The sequence below is a fragment of the Mytilus californianus genome, unplaced genomic scaffold (assembly GCF_021869535.1).
Source record: "Mytilus californianus isolate M0D057914Y unplaced genomic scaffold, xbMytCali1.0.p SCAF_8, whole genome shotgun sequence".
Classification (NCBI taxonomy): Eukaryota; Metazoa; Mollusca; class Bivalvia; order Mytilida; family Mytilidae; genus Mytilus; species Mytilus californianus.
Window position 1 is genome coordinate 61,062,835 of NW_026262734.1, and position 10,697 is coordinate 61,073,531.

At 31.6% G+C, this 10,697-nt stretch overlaps 1 long non-coding RNA gene across 1 annotated transcript; it reads right to left on the minus strand.

Annotated features, from left to right (window-relative positions):
• Positions 1–841: 841 nt before the first annotated feature.
• On the minus strand, positions 842–2,720 carry LOC127712987 (uncharacterized). Its single transcript, XR_007987355.1, has 2 exons — positions 2,450–2,720; positions 842–1,267 (listed from the first exon to the last, which is right to left on the minus strand). It is a non-coding gene; the product is annotated as an uncharacterized LOC127712987 (long non-coding RNA).
• Between the last annotated feature and the right edge of the window lie 7,977 nt (positions 2,721–10,697).

Genomic DNA, 10,697 nt, shown 5'->3' on the forward strand with positions numbered 1-10,697 from the left:
AATTCAGGGTGAATACCATATTTAGCACGGAATCTAAATTGGTAAGTCGTTGTGTTCAACTGTGTTTTCACCTAAAACTTAAGTTTCATTCATCCTGTATTTTCTGTGTGTTGCATTCCATAATTTTATATTCAAGCTAGTGTCTTCTCAAGGCCCTCTACACATTAAATGTTACAGCAACATTCTGCCGCAGGAAACTTTATCCAATAACTGCTCCATCAGACCAAAGTATAAAAAATAATTTTAGAAAAAAATTGATGAACTTTAAATAATATCATTGCCTGGTCATATATGACATGGTGTGGGCTTTTGCTCATTGTTGAGGATTGTATGGTGACCCAAAGATATATAAATAATGTTATTTGGTTGATGATAGTCTTGTTAACAATAGGTATCAATAAAATCTTTGAATATATGCCATTGACTGTAAATTACTTAAAAGAATTTTCAACAATAAAACTGAGAGACCACATTCTTGTGATAAGAGCATGGCTTGACCATGATGATGTCAACAACCAATAAACTGAATAACAAATATGTGTGTTTAGGGCTTTCCTACGAACAATAATTTAACCCCCCAGATTGTTTTAAAATTTACCGATATGCATATAAAACCACAAGTTATCATCCCATAGAAACTTTGAAAAAATCAGCAAAAAAAATAAAAAAATATTTCAAATATTGACCTATCCTAATTTTTGAAAGCACACAACCCTTAATACACATATTCTTTGCCCAATGTCTATTCTAAATATCTGAGTGATCAAAATATAAAACAAAGTTTGCTGTTCCTGCTATATGTATTCTAATGTCCAACCACTGATTATAGAGAAATATTCAATACGATAAAATTAAAATAAATTTATTAATTTTAATGATATGCATATAAAAACACAAGTTATCATCCCAGAGAAATATTGGAAAAATCAGCAAACAAAAAAAAAATATTGCCAATATTGAACTATCCTAATTTTTGAAAGCACACAACCCTTAATACATATACTTTTTGCCCAATGTCTATTCTAAATATCTGAGTGATCAAAATATAAAACAAAGTTTGCTGTTCCTAATCCATGTATTCTAATGTCCAACCACTGATTATAGAGAAATATTCAATACGATAAAATTAAAATAAATTTATTTATTAATATTGAAAACCTCAACTTCTTTCTTCTCCCATCTTTTCTTTTTGGAGCCCATTTTAGAACGGTTGTTGTTTGGTCAGACACTTGTTGTTCCGTGATTCCATAGGTCTTCATGATGACATCTACAAAATCAAAAGTTATAACATTGTCAAGTTTAATACTGCTCAACACATTTAACTATTAATAACTTCATAATGATGATATTTAAAGTATAAATCAAAAGCATAAGAACTCGTGAAAACTTAATGAAAGTTAAACTTCCATCAAAATCTCAACTGCATTTCTTTTTATATAGACCAGAAGGTATAATCTGCAAGAAAATCCTAAATACTAAATTTTAACTTGAACAAATTGAAGGTTATTCTAACTATGTCTTTTTATATATTACTTGTGCTGCTGCAAGGATATCTGTCTGATCGACATATACGAGGGTTGTAAAGGGGGGTTTTTAACACGAAAATATGTGAAATAAAAATCTCCAAAACGCTGCACGGAAAATAAAATCGTAAATTTATATTAAGGAAAAATACTAGAAGTTATTACTCAGTCGTTCTTGGAGATCACACAGTCATGATTATGGACACGAAGACCCTGTGGTCACCTTTTCGCGTCCGCTAGTTGCATCCGATTTGAAAAAAAAAATATTCATAACTTGATAGCAATTAGTATCCTGGGACACATAATTTAAAAATCCGGACTGATTCGAATTTTAGTCCCGGTTTACTTTTTTATCAAATGTGGGACAAGCACGAGAAATTAAGTACCAACACGAAACACGGAAAAATGAATAAGGGGAAACACAAATAACGCATGACGAACCAAAGACAACAAAACGAGAAATAAAAAGGCCAAAAAACGTTGCAAATAACTCTTTACCACCCTCATATATGATATACCCTTCATCTTTGAATACCTTGTCAATACACTACTTCAATTTTCAACTACAATAAAATATTAAAGGTCCAACTTGGTGAGCCATATAGCTTCTGACCTTTCCATCCCAATTTTGTAAACAACTCAAGTCCTCCTTTTTATGAGAATTCGTGTAACTGAATTGAACAGGTAAATAAAGATAAAATTTCTTTTTACTTTTGATTCAATCATATGATGAATTCAAACAGTCAACGATAAAAATTCATGAGACGTTGCAAGGTAAATCGGGAATGGTAACATGCTAAATATCCCTCTTTTCCTCGTGTAAAATTTCAACTTTTCAGTACAGTTTTCATAACAACATGATATGCTCACATTTCTAAAATACGATACTTTATTTACTGTAGTAACAACAATTTATAAATACTTACGGTAAAATATAAAAGCTGTATACAGGAAAGATATTGATAAAAACTCTGTAGTCTTAGTTTAGAATCACCTTGTGGTCTCGAAAGCGGATATTCAAACTTTGGCAACAAAAACAACTGCATATGCGCATATCTGAATATGTCTTAAAATAGAAATGTTAAAAATGCCGCGAAAAGTTAAATCACTATTCCAATAGATCTATCGATTGTTTATATTACAAGTTATCAACCATTGTTTATGTACTGATGTATACGTCTTTCTATTTAGATTGTTAAAAAGGATAGGAAACAAGATATTTGACATTATAAGGTAAACGGGGGGGGGGGGGGGATATTTTTAGGGGAAGGGGTTATTCACAAATATTTATATTTACTGTATGGTTCTGTATGCAAGCTGCTTCTATTAATTTATTATGTTTTGGGGTGGGTTGAAATTTGAGAATTTCTATTATTTGGGGTGCAAAGTTCATGATTGATTTATGCTGATATACACTGCGATTGCTTTATATATAACTCTATAATCACCACGACAATAAGGGATAAATCTACTGAATATTCTATTTTATGTGAATATCGTTGTCAATTTAAAAAGAATTGTGTTGTGCCCAATACTTCTTTTTTTGACAATTCTGGTATCCACAACTATATATGATATTGTTTAGCCAACGTTGATTAGATGTTGGTATTTCAACACAATGTTAATTCAACGTTGAAACAATGTTCTAATTTCAACGTTGAATTGTCAACGTTGAATCAATGTTGAATATTTGTTGATCAATGTATAACCTAAAATCAACGTTGATTCAACAAAGTGTGCCTGCAGGGAAGTGACGCTCAGATTAAAAATTGAGAAAAGCTATCATCAAAACTATGTATTGGACAGGTCCGATCACTTTTCTTTACAAAGTTTGTACTTCTGTAAATATAGACAATGCAATTTTCTATAGAAACTCCTTTTACATCGAAAACTTTACCATGTTTACTATGTAGTTTTGAGAGAAAAAATATATCCTAGAATTGAAAAATCATATTCACTACTATTTTTTTCAAAGGTAAAAATATAGGTTTGTGCGGACATACTTTCGACATTTATAAGCAACGAACTTTTAAGAGTTTAAACTTGTTCTTAACTTCTGTTCTGCCCCTACCTTTACTTTTGTCTCTTTCAGAATCAAGGCTGAGGCTATACTTTTTTTATTTTAAACTGGTAACATTCCCAAGCTATATCTCGATGAAGTGAAACATAAAGATCATATCTGGGAACCAGTATGTAACAAAATAATATATCTATGAATTATATATATCTCCCCAAAAGAGGTGTGGTTTAAGAAACAGCTGTACTCACACAGTGAAACATTAAAAGAGTTGTGCCCTCGGAAATATTAATCTGGAATGTTGCTCTTAAGCCTACATTTCTTGAAGGATTGTTTTAAAATATTAAGTTTTCATCAATGTCTGGTAGGAATTCGAAAATCAGCGTCAAACAATAATTCTAATAAATAAAAATTATGTCCTTTTCAGATGTAAATGTATAGAAAATTGCATTGTGCACACTCTCAATAGAAAAAATTCTTGTCAGATAGTTATACAATTTATATCAAAGATTTATTAAATGGACATGTCTCGGACAAATCATTAATATGAGGCTTTGTAACTTTAAAGGTAAAGCAACGATTACTCTAATGATAATTGTGTTAAACCTAATGCCTTATAGATTTGGATTAAACTAATAAATCATGTTGTTAATCTTGTTTTCGAGTCGATAATTACATGAATAACATTTATTTGATAGTTAGTATTTCTGCTGTATATTGCAGTTCAACAAGTATTATTGTATCAAGGTTATTGATGTCATGCTAGTGTCATAAATAAAGGCAACAGTATTATAACGCTGTTCAAAGTCAAAAATTGATTTAGAAAAAACAAATCCAGGTTACTAACTGAAACCATGAGAAACACATACAAACGGGAAATCTTACATTGACGATACAACTCTAAAATATCTATCAATTCCTTAACATACAAGACTGGGAAAACTATATTTCCTACCTAAAATTCACAAAGTGAATGACTAGGACAAATAAACTTTAAGTAAACAAAGAGTGGTTAGACACTTATAATATTACAAGAAGACCTATTTTATCTGTATGCAACAGCTCACTTTAAAAAGTAGGTACATTCCTGAACTATTTCATTAACCCGTAGGTGAAAGAACAATGCACTAACACTAAAGAAACCACCACCTTTATTAACAAACTAGAAAAAATCAAACTTCCTCATGAGTTATGTATGTGTTCATTTGAGATTTCTTCTGTGTAAACAAATATGCTTCATGAAGATATACTTGAGACTGTGGATCGTGCCTGATCTAAGCTGACCAAATTTGGATATAAAATCCAACTTCCTCCAAAAACAGATATGTTTGAACTACTACAAAAAATCTTGAAAAAAATATTTTTTAATTTCACGAAAACATTGTTATGCAGAGAGTTGGTGTCTTAATTGGACTATCAGCCGCACAATGCCTAACAGATCTGAGAATGTTTGAAATGGTATCAGACATACTTAACCGATTCCAATATTTGGAGGACATATTAATGATTTCAATTTACAGGGAGGGTTTGTTTAAACATATTTATTTATAGTGGATTGGAAAACAAGTAGTTGCAACTTATATTGATACATTTCCACTTTGCGGGTGCGAGTGCTGCCTTTTTGCGGCATTAGCCTGCTCTTTTTTTAAAATCCACAAGGATGTCTTTTACGTGTAAGAGATATGGCTCTCTCTTAACACGGGTCAGCCCTTTATCTATCATTGATACTCAAGACCATACTCGCAAATGGTGTCAAAGGAAGAGCCGAAAATTCAGTCCCTGAAATTTTCTCCCCGGAGCTTACCACTACATCACGGCTCTCTAGGGAGGGATTTTTCATTTTTTTATTTTTTAACAAATCTGAAAAAAAAAACATTTAAAGGGAATTTATAAACAATAGGCTCCAAGGAACCTGTGTCGCTCATCAGATATTTGTATTTATAATTGATGCATGAAATTATGCAACCTTTATACTTTTGCTTTAGTTTCAGATATATATGTCAAAAACTGCATTTTTCCGCTATGTTCTATTTTCAGCCATGTCTGCCATGTTGGTTGGTACAGTAGGGTCATCGAACACCTTGTTTAAACAGGATAAACTCAAGTTCATTGTGGCTAAGTTCGTCTCAGTTGTTTCAGGGAAAAAAACGTTTGTAAAAGATTACAAAAATTTACGAAAAATTGTTAAATATGACTTAAAAGAGCAATAACTACTTATGGGGTCAATTGACCATTCCAATCATGTTGATTTATTTGTAGATCTTACTTTGTTGAGCATTATTGCTGTTTACAGTTTATATCTATCTATAATAATATTCAAGATAATAACCAAAAACTGCAAAATTTCCTAAAAATTATTAATTCAAGGGCAGTAACCACTGGCTTGACAAATTTGCTATAAATGCTTGAGTTTTAGAGATATAAGCCAAAAACTGCTTTTTACCACTATTTCTACTTTTAGAAATGTCGGCCATGTTGGTTGGCATGTGGGGTTATTGGACACATTTTTTTAAACTAAATACCCTAATAATGATTGTGACAAAATTTGGCTAAATTTATCTCAGTAGTTTCGGAGAATATTTTTGTAAGATTACAAAAATTAACGAAAAATTGTTAAAAATTTACTATAAAGGACATTAACTCATTGAACCATTAACTCATTAAGGGGTCAATTGACCATTTTGGTCAAGAGAACTGATTTGTAGATTATACTTTGCTGAACATTATTGCTGCTTACATTTTATCTCCATCTATAATAATATTCAAGATAATAACCAAAAACTGCAAAATTTCCTAAAAATTACTTATTCAAGGGCAGTAACCACTGGCTTGTCAAATTTGCTATAAATGCTTGAGTTTTAGAGATATAAGGCAAAAACTGCTTTTTACCCCTATTTCTACTTTTGGACATGTCGGCCATGTTGGTTGGCATGTGGTGTTATTGGACACATTTTTAAACTAAATACCCTAATAATGATTGTGACAAAATTTGGCTGAATTTATCTCAGTAGTTTCGGAGATGATTTTTGTAAGATTACAAAAATTAACGAAAAATTGTTAAAAATTTACTATAAAGGACATTAACTCATTAAACCATTAACTCATTAAGGGGTCAATTGACCATTTTGGTCAAGTGAACTGATTTGTAGATTTTACTTTGTTGAACATTATTGCTGCTTACATTTTATCTCCATCTATAATGATATTCAAGATCTTAACCAAAAACTGCAAAATTTACTTAAAGTTACCTATTCAGGGTCAGCAACCTACAATGTAACAACGGGTTGTCCGATTTGTCTGAAAATTTCAGGGCGGATAGATCTTCACCTGATGAACAATTTTACGAACTTGTCAGATTTGCTTTTAATGCTTTGGTTTCAGAGATATAAGCCAAAATCTGCATTTTACCTCTACAATGTATGTTCTTTTTCTAGCCATGGCGGCCATCCTGGTCGGTTGGCCGGGTCATCGAACACATTTGTAAAACTAGATACCCCAATGATGATTGTGGATAAGTTCATTTAAATTTGATCAAGTCGTTTCAGAGGATAAGTTTTTTTTTAAGTTAACGACGACGGACGACGTATGCCGGACGTCAAGTGAGCCAAAGGGCCAAGTGAGCTAAAAATCATCCACTTATTAAGGTCACACACATCATTTCAAATACCGAAATACAATTCCTAAACGTAACAATATTCAAGGGGCAGAGATTCTTGCAGGACAATATTTTTGATGTTAAACCATACCGAAAATGTACAGATAACTGCCAATACCTATACAAAACTTCTCTTATTCTAATGATGTCTTCAAAGGAATCACTATTGGTGAAGCAATAAGAATGATAAGATTGTCAAACAATGAGATCCGTAGACATACAACAGGCACATTGCTTTATAAAAGGAAAACAAAACGTATATCAACGCCACTAGATTTAGCAACTAGATACAATTCTTTGTTTAAACAATTGGCAAAAGGATAAGGAAACACTGGCACATTCTTGAGAATAATAATACTGCAAAGAAAATATTCCCAAAACCACATATAATTGCATATGAACTTCATATAAATCTGAGGGAATATCTAAAATTAACTAAACTATACTTTGAATGTAAAAAAGGAAGCACAATGAAAGATGATATATGGAACAAAAGATCCGCCAGGTGTCGTGCTCTTTAAGATATTCCAGTCCGATGTAAAATACAAGCATATTAATAGATTATATCCTGTACCAAGTTAAGAAAATGGCAGTTGTTATCTTATAGTTCATTTCTGTGTCTGTTGTATTGTCGTTTTGGTTTTTTGTTGCATTTCAGTGTTTCTGTGTTATCGTTGTTTTCCTCTTATACTAGTAGTTGATGTGTTTACCTCAGTTTTATTTTGTAACCCGGGTTTGTTTTCTCTTAATCGATTTATGACTTTCAAACAACGGTATACCACTGTTCCGTGGGAAGATCTATTGATTTTGTGATGATGATATTTTTTTCTTGCGCAGTATAGTTGTTTCAAAAGAAGTCGATTACGTATTTTTTATATGATATCAAACACTTTATATTCTTTTTTCCTTGTTATCTCTACTCCGTCGCAACAGTTTAAGAAACCGATAAAATTATTTGACCAAATTGTTCTTGCTATAATTTTGACGGAAGCCATTTAGAGACTTTATATGAGAATTATTTCCCAATATAAGTGATATGTATTTGCAAGTGGTAAACAATACGTGGGTCTTTTGAATAGAGGTCCAGGGTTTACTAAAGAGAAAATGAGGTCAAAATTATGTAGTGAATTTTGATTTAAGCTTATTGCAGCTTGTCTGCAAAAATAAACTAAAATACCGACATTTTTGTTTTGTCTACAATGATTCAAGTGACCTGTCGTTACGTATATAGTTTGGTTAAATAGTGCGTCAATATTTAATAGGAGTGATCTCCCCTTTTATGTATAAAACAGCTGTAGTAGGATATAGGTTAGTAACTATATATAGAAGTAACCTGATGTCATTTGAGTTTGGGTCCTTGCATGTTGACCTTGCCATTTATATTCTAGATCTTGGCCGTTGCTATGAATCCATATGTATATGTGATAACGCTTTGAAGGTTTTTGTATTAAGTTGACATTTAAGGTTGAATAGGTGAGCCCAAAGTGACATAATTCTTTCAAAAGTAACTGAAACCATACATGTTAGGAAATGGAGAAGAGTGACCTATCAAATGGTATCAGCAGTGAAATTGTTAGCCGGAATTTGTCATTTATCACCCTTATTTCAAGCAAAAGTGTATAGACACCATATATTTGTGTGACTAGACTATTTTGAGACCGGAAGTGACATTTAATTTCCTAAACCTGATGTAGCAAAGTATTTCCTATTTTCAGATAAAAGTATATAGACACCATGTTTTTTTTTTTGTAAATTATAAAATAACATAAGTTTAGACACTATTAGTATTCTTTAAGTAAACCACAGGTAGCTTCTTATCAATTATAGAAACAATTTTTGTAGAAAACCTTTGATTTTTGTGTCATACTCGTGTGTTTTCAGTTTAAAAATGAATTGTTCCTTCATAATTTTTCCGTTGTTTCCTTTTACGTTTTCTATTGTTAGTATTTCTAAATCATAAAACACATCAAAAGAAATGAAACAATTAAATAAGATTTTGATAAACACACCGATTAATGTATCAAACTTCTTGTTGCTGTATTTCGGATCTACCATATTCTTTTATTGGTGCTAAAGTGTTTTGTTATTCGAAGATTGGGACAATTTAATACATTTCCTTGAAACTGTTTTTTAACAATGCAGAAATAAATGTTTTTTTGTCCTATAGAATAACCATCGTCCCATCACGATAGAGTAATATCGGAAGGAGGGAGGTTTGTATAATATCAATGCTAATATCGATAAATCAAAATAAAGACTTTCCTAATTTCATCAATTTTACGTCCCTTATCAACTAAAGTTCTGTATTAAAAGAAAACTATCAATCTTGAAAAAATGTTTGAATGATAGTTCAAAGGAATGATACATTCTCGTCCAGTTGCAAATGTAACATATATTAACACGAAGTATAAACAAATGTTCACCAAAAAGGTTAATATGAATCAAATTATTTTGTTCTTTCAAAAACATTGTTATGAAGATTTTTTAAAAATGTTCTATAAATTATCATGATTATTTCAACATAGCATCAGTTTTTAGCCTGATATTGCTATGATATCTTTTTATCGGTAATTTGTGCATTTTTGCTTTGATGTATACTCGCTGATAATGTCAGTATCAGTGGACTGTTCTGATTTTAAAATATTGGGTCTGTTCGCAATTGACTTGCGCGGGTGCACTGCATAAGGATTTTCTTTCCCTTTCATTCAAAAAATTGAGCGTAATTTTTCAGCAGAAACGCACTATTGTTTTTGGGTGAATAAAACACTTGTCATGGTTTGAAAGTTTCAATAATGTTAGTGTAGCCTTTTTGAACGATTGTGTGAAAAATTTGAAAAGAAAATGTATGAAAAACCCAATAAACTTTAGAAATTTGCAGCTTTATTCAGTGATAGCTTTCCTGATCATGTTACTATTGACAAGGACCTACAACAATACATATCGTCCATGATATTCCGATCTGAGTTTTTATTCATACGTATTTATAATATATAGACTTGTGCTGTTCCAAGTTGTCTTCTCTTCTATATCTTGAGAAGAATTTGTTTAACCTGTTCAATCACTAAACAGTGTTGCAATTCATATTTAGACGCAACAAATAAATAATGACCAAAAAGGTACCGCTATCGATTGAGAGAAACTAGAAAATCATCAAATATAATTTTGAAAGAAGATGTGGTTTCATTGTCAATATATAGGCAGATATTCATAAACTAAAGAACAAATAATCAAATAAATACAAGTGAAGATCAGGATGAATTTTAAGAAGGGGAGCCCGGGGTCACAAACTAGACAACATTTGATGTCAAACAGGTGAAAAGTCTACATTTACCTCCTGCCTGTAAAAAGTCTGCTCACACAGTGCTTTCCTAAAATGATTTGAAATCAATGTGATCGTTTTCAGGATGAACACTGAGCGTAACATGACAAGAAAAAAGGAATGTTGGCAGCTTTGCAACATAAGCAATTCCTTCGACCACATTGTTTGTAGCAACCGGGATGT